This window comes from Siphateles boraxobius, unplaced genomic scaffold (assembly GCF_051911475.1).
Source record: "Siphateles boraxobius isolate OS27281-9 unplaced genomic scaffold, OSU_SipBor_1 307, whole genome shotgun sequence".
Taxonomy (NCBI): Eukaryota; Metazoa; Chordata; class Actinopteri; order Cypriniformes; family Leuciscidae; genus Siphateles; species Siphateles boraxobius.
In genome coordinates this window covers 357501-365000 of record NW_027508928.1, presented here as the reverse complement: position 1 = coordinate 365000, position 7500 = coordinate 357501, and the positions used below count along the sequence as shown (strand labels likewise).

At 37.9% G+C, this 7500-nt stretch overlaps 12 non-coding genes across 12 annotated transcripts in view; all 12 read left to right on the top strand.

Moving 5' to 3' along the window:
• LOC143757537 (5S ribosomal RNA) overlaps positions 1-45 on the top strand; it is a 119-nt gene extending 74 nt beyond the window's left edge. Inside the window, exon 1 of the ribosomal RNA XR_013210609.1 lies at positions 1-45. This exon is cut by the window's left edge and continues 74 nt beyond it. This is a non-coding gene — a ribosomal RNA (5S ribosomal RNA).
• A 169-nt stretch (positions 46-214) lies between these two features.
• Positions 215-333, top strand: LOC143758500 (5S ribosomal RNA). The gene has a single exon (XR_013211550.1). It is a non-coding gene; the product is annotated as a 5S ribosomal RNA (ribosomal RNA).
• Positions 334-502: 169 nt separating this feature from the next.
• LOC143758212 (5S ribosomal RNA) lies at positions 503-621 on the top strand. The gene has a single exon (XR_013211266.1). It is a non-coding gene; the product is annotated as a 5S ribosomal RNA (ribosomal RNA).
• Positions 622-790: 169 nt separating this feature from the next.
• Positions 791-909, top strand: LOC143757536 (5S ribosomal RNA). Its single transcript, XR_013210608.1, has one exon. It is a non-coding gene; the product is annotated as a 5S ribosomal RNA (ribosomal RNA).
• Positions 910-1078: 169 nt separating this feature from the next.
• Positions 1079-1197, top strand: LOC143757563 (5S ribosomal RNA). Its single transcript, XR_013210635.1, has one exon. It is a non-coding gene; the product is annotated as a 5S ribosomal RNA (ribosomal RNA).
• A 169-nt stretch (positions 1198-1366) lies between these two features.
• On the top strand, positions 1367-1485 carry LOC143758499 (5S ribosomal RNA). Its single transcript, XR_013211549.1, has one exon. It is a non-coding gene; the product is annotated as a 5S ribosomal RNA (ribosomal RNA).
• Positions 1486-1654: 169 nt separating this feature from the next.
• On the top strand, positions 1655-1773 carry LOC143758211 (5S ribosomal RNA). Its single transcript, XR_013211265.1, has one exon. It is a non-coding gene; the product is annotated as a 5S ribosomal RNA (ribosomal RNA).
• A 169-nt stretch (positions 1774-1942) lies between these two features.
• LOC143757535 (5S ribosomal RNA) lies at positions 1943-2061 on the top strand. Its single transcript, XR_013210607.1, has one exon. It is a non-coding gene; the product is annotated as a 5S ribosomal RNA (ribosomal RNA).
• A 178-nt stretch (positions 2062-2239) lies between these two features.
• Positions 2240-2358, top strand: LOC143757534 (5S ribosomal RNA). Its single transcript, XR_013210606.1, has one exon. It is a non-coding gene; the product is annotated as a 5S ribosomal RNA (ribosomal RNA).
• Positions 2359-2528: 170 nt separating this feature from the next.
• LOC143758210 (5S ribosomal RNA) lies at positions 2529-2647 on the top strand. Its single transcript, XR_013211264.1, has one exon. It is a non-coding gene; the product is annotated as a 5S ribosomal RNA (ribosomal RNA).
• A 169-nt stretch (positions 2648-2816) lies between these two features.
• LOC143757533 (5S ribosomal RNA) lies at positions 2817-2935 on the top strand. Its single transcript, XR_013210604.1, has one exon. It is a non-coding gene; the product is annotated as a 5S ribosomal RNA (ribosomal RNA).
• Positions 2936-3113: 178 nt separating this feature from the next.
• Positions 3114-3232, top strand: LOC143757531 (5S ribosomal RNA). The gene has a single exon (XR_013210602.1). It is a non-coding gene; the product is annotated as a 5S ribosomal RNA (ribosomal RNA).
• Positions 3233-7500: the final 4268 nt, after the last annotated feature.

Sequence of the window (7500 nt, the reverse complement as noted above, 5' to 3'; positions counted from 1 at the left end):
GTACTTGGATGGGAGACCGCCTGGGAATACCAGGTGCTGTAAGCTTTTTTGATTTAAAAAAAAAAAGAGTCCCTGAGCTTCTTCAGAAAGCCTTTAAAAGTCTCTGAGATTCTTCAAGGAGCATGAAAGAGTTTGAGTTTTTTCAAAAGTTCTTCTTAGTTTTCTTCATTAATGGTTTAACCTTTTAAATAGCCCAATTTTGGCAGCAGTTTTTACTTACGGCCATACCACCTTGGTCACGCCCGATCTCGTCTGATCTCGGAAGCTAAGCAGGGTCGGGCCTGGTTAGTACTTGGATGGGAGACCGCCTGGGAATACCAGGTGCTGTAAGCTTTTTTGATTTAAACAAAAAAAGAGTCCCTGAGCTTCTTCAGAAAGCCTTTAAAAGTCTCTGAGATTCTTCAGAGAGCATGAAAGAGTTTGAGTTTTTTCAAAAGTTCTTCTTAGTTTTCTTCATTAATGGTCTAACCTTTTAAATAGCCCAATTTTGGCAGCAGTTTTCGCTTACGGCCATACCACCTTGGCCACGCCCGATCTCGTCTGATCTCGGAAGCTAAGCAGGGTCGGGCCTGGTTAGTACTTGGATGGGAGACCGCCTGGGAATACCAGGTGCTGTAAGCTTTTTTGATTTAAACAAAAAAAGAGTCCCTGAGCTTCTTCAGAAAGCCTTTAAAAGTCTCTGAGATTCTTCAGAGAGCATGAAAGAGTTTGAGTTTTTTCAAAAGTTCTTCTTAGTTTTCTTCATTAATGGTCTAACCTTTTAAATAGCCCAATTTTGGCAGCAGTTTTCGCTTACGGCCATACCACCTTGGTCACGCCCGATCTCGTCTGATCTCGGAAGCTAAGCAGGGTCGGGCCTGGTTAGTACTTGGATGGGAGACCGCCTGGGAATACCAGGTGCTGTAAGCTTTTTTGATTTAAAAAAAAAAAGAGTCCCTGAGCTTCTTCAGAAAGCCTTTAAAAGTCTCTGAGATTCTTCAGAGAGCATGAAAGAGTTTGAGTTTTTTCAAAAGTTCTTCTTAGTTTTCTTCATTAATGGTCTAACCTTTTAAATAGCCCAATTTTGGCAGCAGTTTTCGCTTACGGCCATACCACCTTGGTCACGCCCGATCTCGTCTGATCTCGGAAGCTAAGCAGGGTTGGGCCTGGTTAGTACTTGGATGGGAGACCGCCTGGGAATACCAGGTGCTGTAAGCTTTTTTGATTTAAAAAAAAAAAGAGTCCCTGAGCTTCTTCAGAAAGCCTTTAAAAGTCTCTGAGATTCTTCAAGGAGCATGAAAGAGTTTGAGTTTTTTCAAAAGTTCTTCTTAGTTTTCTTCATTAATGGTTTAACCTTTTAAATAGCCCAATTTTGGCAGCAGTTTTTACTTACGGCCATACCACCTTGGTCACGCCCGATCTCGTCTGATCTCGGAAGCTAAGCAGGGTCGGGCCTGGTTAGTACTTGGATGGGAGACCGCCTGGGAATACCAGGTGCTGTAAGCTTTTTTGATTTAAACAAAAAAAGAGTCCCTGAGCTTCTTCAGAAAGCCTTTAAAAGTCTCTGAGATTCTTCAGAGAGCATGAAAGAGTTTGAGTTTTTTCAAAAGTTCTTCTTAGTTTTCTTCATTAATGGTCTAACCTTTTAAATAGCCCAATTTTGGCAGCAGTTTTCGCTTACGGCCATACCACCTTGGCCACGCCCGATCTCGTCTGATCTCGGAAGCTAAGCAGGGTCGGGCCTGGTTAGTACTTGGATGGGAGACCGCCTGGGAATACCAGGTGCTGTAAGCTTTTTTGATTTAAACAAAAAAAGAGTCCCTGAGCTTCTTCAGAAAGCCTTTAAAAGTCTCTGAGATTCTTCAGAGAGCATGAAAGAGTTTGAGTTTTTTCAAAAGTTCTTCTTAGTTTTCTTCATTAATGGTCTAACCTTTTAAATAGCCCAATTTTGGCAGCAGTTTTCGCTTACGGCCATACCACCTTGGTCACGCCCGATCTCGTCTGATCTCGGAAGCTAAGCAGGGTCGGGCCTGGTTAGTACTTGGATGGGAGACCGCCTGGGAATACCAGGTGCTGTAAGCTTTTTTGATTTAAAAAAAAAAAAAAAAAAAAGAGTCCCTGTGCTTCTTCAGAAAGCCTTTAAAAGTCTCTGAGATTCTTCAGAGAGCATGAAAGAGTTTGAGTTTTTTCAAAAGTTCTTCTTAGTTTTCTTCATTAATGGTCTAACCTTTTAAATAGCCCAATTTTGGCAGCAGTTTTCGCTTACGGCCATACCACCTTGGTCACGCCCGATCTCGTCTGATCTCGGAAGCTAAGCAGGGTCGGGCCTGGTTAGTACTTGGATGGGAGACCGCCTGGGAATACCAGGTGCTGTAAGCTTTTTTGATTTAAAAAAAAAAAAGAGTCCCTGAGCTTCTTCAGAAAGCCTTTAAAAGTCTCTGAGATTCTTCAGAGAGCATGAAAGAGTTTGAGTTTTTTCAAAAGTTCTTCTTAGTTTTCTTCATTAATGGTCTAACCTTTTAAATAGCCCAATTTTGGCAGCAGTTTTCGCTTACGGCCATACCACCTTGGCCACGCCCGATCTCGTCTGATCTCGGAAGCTAAGCAGGGTCGGGCCTGGTTAGTACTTGGATGGGAGACCGCCTGGGAATACCAGGTGCTGTAAGCTTTTTTGATTTAAACAAAAAAAGAGTCCCTGAGCTTCTTCAGAAAGCCTTTAAAAGTCTCTGAGATTCTTCAGAGAGCATGAAAGAGTTTGAGTTTTTTCAAAAGTTCTTCTTAGTTTTCTTCATTAATGGTCTAACCTTTTAAATAGCCCAATTTTGGCAGCAGTTTTCGCTTACGGCCATACCACCTTGGTCACGCCCGATCTCGTCTGATCTCGGAAGCTAAGCAGGGTCGGGCCTGGTTAGTACTTGGATGGGAGACCGCCTGGGAATACCAGGTGCTGTAAGCTTTTTTGATTAAAAAAAAAAAAAAAAAAAAAGAGTCCCTGTGCTTCTTCAGAAAGCCTTTAAAAGTCTCTGAGATTCTTCAGAGAGCATGAAAGAGTTTGAGTTTTTTCAAAAGTTCTTCTTAGTTTTCTTCATTAATGGTCTAACCTTTTAAATAGCCCAATTTTGGCAGCAGTTTTCGCTTACGGCCATACCACCTTGGTCACGCCCGATCTCGTCTGATCTCGGAAGCTAAGCAGGGTCGGGCCTGGTTAGTACTTGGATGGGAGACCGCCTGGGAATACCAGGTGCTGTAAGCTTTTTTGATTTAAAAAAAAAAAAAAAAAAGAGTCCCTGTGCTTCTTCAGAAAGCCTTTAAAAGTCTCTGAGATTCTTCAGAGAGCATGAAAGAGTTTGAGTTTTTTCAAAAGTTCTTCTTAGTTTTCTTCATTAATGGTCTAACCTTTTAAATAGCCCAATTTTGGCAGCAGTTTTCGCTTACGGCCATACCACCTTGGTCACGCCCGATATTGGTACGATCCAGGAAGTGAATTGGCTGCAGTGGGTGAGGGAGGCTCACCATTTTGCTCTTGTTATTTTGTTTTGTTAAATACAGTTTTTGTTTGTTATTCGAGTCCTTTTTTTTTCATTTCTACACTTCCCAGCAGCCTAGGCTGTCTGGGGAGTTTGTTTGGTTTTTTATTTATTTATTTACAAAATGGATGGATTACACGATAAAGACATGGATATGGCAGGAGGATCAAGACGGATTGGAGACCCTAGCATGGACAAAGGATTACGAGAAAGAAAAGACAAAGACAGAACAGAAAGGATGAGGATTTATACAAAGGAAGCAACTATAACGGTGGATTTAGCAGAGGTGCCGGATGGAAAAGCAGAGGATATTATTAAAGTTTTAACGGAGCAGGTGGGACTTGATCAAATATTGGCAGTACGCCCCAAAAAGAATAAAGAATATGAAGTGACTTTAGCTACAGAAGAAACATGTGATGAACTATTAAATGGATTGGAAATTAAAGGAAAGATTTGTGAAGTCAAGAAACTAAAAGACAGAGTTTTTGTGGTTTCAATAATGCATCTGCCGGCCTACCTAGATGACACCATTATTGTGGAAAAGCTGGAAGGATGGGGAGTAATCCCCATCTCGCAAATCAGAAGGAGAGTCTACCCGGGCACAGAAATCGAAGATGGAACACGCTTCGTAAAAGTAAAATTTCCTAAAGAAGTGGCCTCGCTACCTTATAGTGCACGGTTTGAGACAGCGGAAGGAACGCAGTACTTCAGGATTATTCACAGCAGGCAGGTTAAAACCTGTCGGCTGTGTTTGAGTCCGGAGCACATCATCAAAGACTGTCCAAACTTTACGTGTTTCAAATGCGAAGAACAGGGCCATTTCGCGAGGGATTGCAAAGCTGTCAAGTGCCCGGAATGTTTTAAAGTTTTAAATAAGTGTGAATGCTGGATGGAAGGAGGAGAAGAGGAGACACAACAGGAACAAGAGGAGGCGAGGCAGATGCAGAATGAAACTAATGAGATTGAATCAAGTGAGTCAGAAGAACAGCAGAATGAAGAAGTGGAAGGAGAAGAGATCGAGGAAGAAACTGAAGGGGTCAGTGAACAGGAGATTGGAGGTGAGGAGGAGGAGGAGGAGGAAGAAGAAGAGGAGGAGGAGATGGAACACGAGAGACGGACACAAATGGACACATCAATAAAGACAACGGAACAGTGGAACAGAAGGGGATATGAAAGGAGTAAAAGGTTGAAAAAAGAAAGAGAAAAAGAAAAAGAAAACGGACAAGAGGGCAAAAGAAAGGACAAGGAATTAGGTGGAGTGGCAAGAAGAAGAATGCAAAAGGTAACACCTAATCTAGAAAATGCCAAAAGATTTATAAGAAAAGAAACAATCAAATGTATGAACAGGTTTGAGGTTTTAAAATGTATCGAAGAAGAAGAAGAAGCAGAAGAAGAAAATATGTAAAATGATGTCTTTTAAACTCTTAGTAATTTTATTTATGGTTTTGAATATGGTGATTTTAAATGCAAGAGGTCTACTAAATAGGGAAAAATTTGAAAGAGTAAAAGAGTTATGTAAAGAAGATGTTATTGTATTACAGGAAACTAATTGGAAAGATGAAATTATGGAAGATTTAAAAAAGAGGTGGGGTGGTGAAATATATTTTAATAATGGGGATGGAAGAATGGGGAGAGGAGTTGCTATTTTAGTAAGAAAAGAAAAGGATATTGAGGTTAAAGAAATATATGATGATGGAAAAGGAAAATGTATTGCCGTTGAAATAAGATATGAAGATAGAGAATTTATTTTGATTAATGTTCATGCACCTAATGAAGAAAAAGAAAAGAAGAACTATTTTAGTGCTTTAAGAGACTTAATGGAAAGTTGGGAGACCGTAATGATGGTGGGAGATTTTAATACAGTTTTCAATAAAAGAGATATGGCAGATGGAATGGTTTTTAAAACAGATATGGGGAGAAAAGAACTTAAAATGCTGATGGAAGAAAAAAACTTAATTGATGTGTGGAGAGAGAGACATGAAAGAAAAAGAGAATTTTCTAGAAAACAACTAGTTAGCAATTTCTTATGTCAAACAAGAATTGATCATGTTTTAAGCACAAGAAGTTTAGAATATTTTATTGAGGATATTTTGTATAAAGAAAACTCTTTAAGTGATCATAAGATGATTTTAATGAAGATGGATTTTAAAAAAGAGGATAAAGGGCCTGGAGTTTGGATTTTAAATACAGAGATTTTAAAGAGTGAAAGTTATAAATTAGGGATCGAAAAATTAATAGAAGAAGAAAGAAATGATGGGATGTACCTAGAAGATAAAAGAATATGGTGGGAAAATGTAAAATACGAAATAAAGAAATACTCAATAAAATACAGCAAATTGGTTCAGAGAGTTAAAAAAGCTAAAGAAAAAGATATAAGGAAAACATTAAAAGAAGAGTTAAACAAGAGAGAAGTAAATATACAAAACGTAATAGTTATGGAAGAAAATCTAAAGAAAATAGAGGAGAGTAAATGTAAAGGAGCAAGTTTGAGAAGTAAAGCAAAATACATGGTTGAAGGGGAGAAATGTACAAGATTTTTCTTTAACTTAGAAAAAAGTAAAGGAAGAGCAGAAATGATAAAAGAAATAAAGGGCAAAGATGGAGAACTAGTACAAGAAACGAAAGGAATTTTGAAGGAAGTAAAAAATTATTATGAAGAACTTTTTAAAACGAAGGGGTTAGATGAAGAGGAGAAAAATATACTGTTACAGCAAATATCAACGAGAGTAGAAATTAAGGACAAAGCAGAATGTGATAAAGGAATAGGACAGGAAGAAATAATACAGGCAATAGATCTTTTGAAAACAAAGAAAAGCCCAGGTATAGATGGGATAGGAAATGAGTTTTATAAGGTTTTTAAGGAGGAAATTAGTCTGATTTTAATGGATGTATATGAGGAGATTTTTAAGAAGGAAGGTCTAAATCAGAAGATGAGTTTAGGGCTGATGAAGCTAATATACAAAAGAAAGGGAGATAAAGCACTTTTAAAAAATTTTAGACCTATAACCATGTTAAACACGGATTTTAAGATTTTAGCAAAGGTTTTAGCAAATAGATTAAAGAATGTACTACCTAGCATAATAGAAACAAATCAGGCATATGGAGTAAAGGGACGAGACATAGCAGAAACAACAAGCAGTATAAGAGATATAATAAGTTACATGAATGGAGAAAAAAAGGATGGTTATGTCATTAGCTTAGACTTCGAAAAAGCCTTTGACAGAGTAGAACATGTTTTTTATTTTCAGTTTTAGAGAAATTTGGGTTTGGGGAACATTTTATTAAATGGATAAGAATTTTATATAGGGATACAATAACAAAAGTGAAATGCAATGGATTTTTAACAGAACCGTTTGCTATTTCAAGGTCAATAAGACAAGGGTGCCCATTATCAGCTCAATTATATTCGCTGGTAGCGGAACCTTTAGGGTTGATAATCAAAAAGGAAAATAAAATAAAAGGAATAGAGATGAATGAAGGGAAAGAAATACAAAATATATATCAATATGCAGATGATACAACAATAGTAGTTAAAAATGAACTAAGTGTTAAACATGTCATGGAAAAAGTTGAATGGTACTGCCAAGGTTCTGGAGCAAAAATAAATGAGGAAAAAACAGTTTACATGAGATTTGGGAAGGTACCGGTTTTAACAGGGTGTTTTAACTTTACCCAAGTACAAGAAATTAGGATTTTAGGAGTGGTTTTAGGGAAAAATGAAAAAAGCATACGAGATATTATGTGGGAAGAGGTAGTAGAAGGAATGGAGAGGAGGTTAATATTCTGGAAAAACAGATTTTTAAATTTAAAGGGAAAGATTTTAATTGTAAATGTGTTGATGCTGTCTAAGATGTGGTATGTTTTATATGTGAATTCAATGCCTTTATGGGTAAGACAAAGATTGAAAACATGTATTTTAGAATTTTTATGGGAGAAAAAACCCCCAAGAATAGCTTATAATACTTTGATTGGACCGGCAGAAGAAGGAGGGATG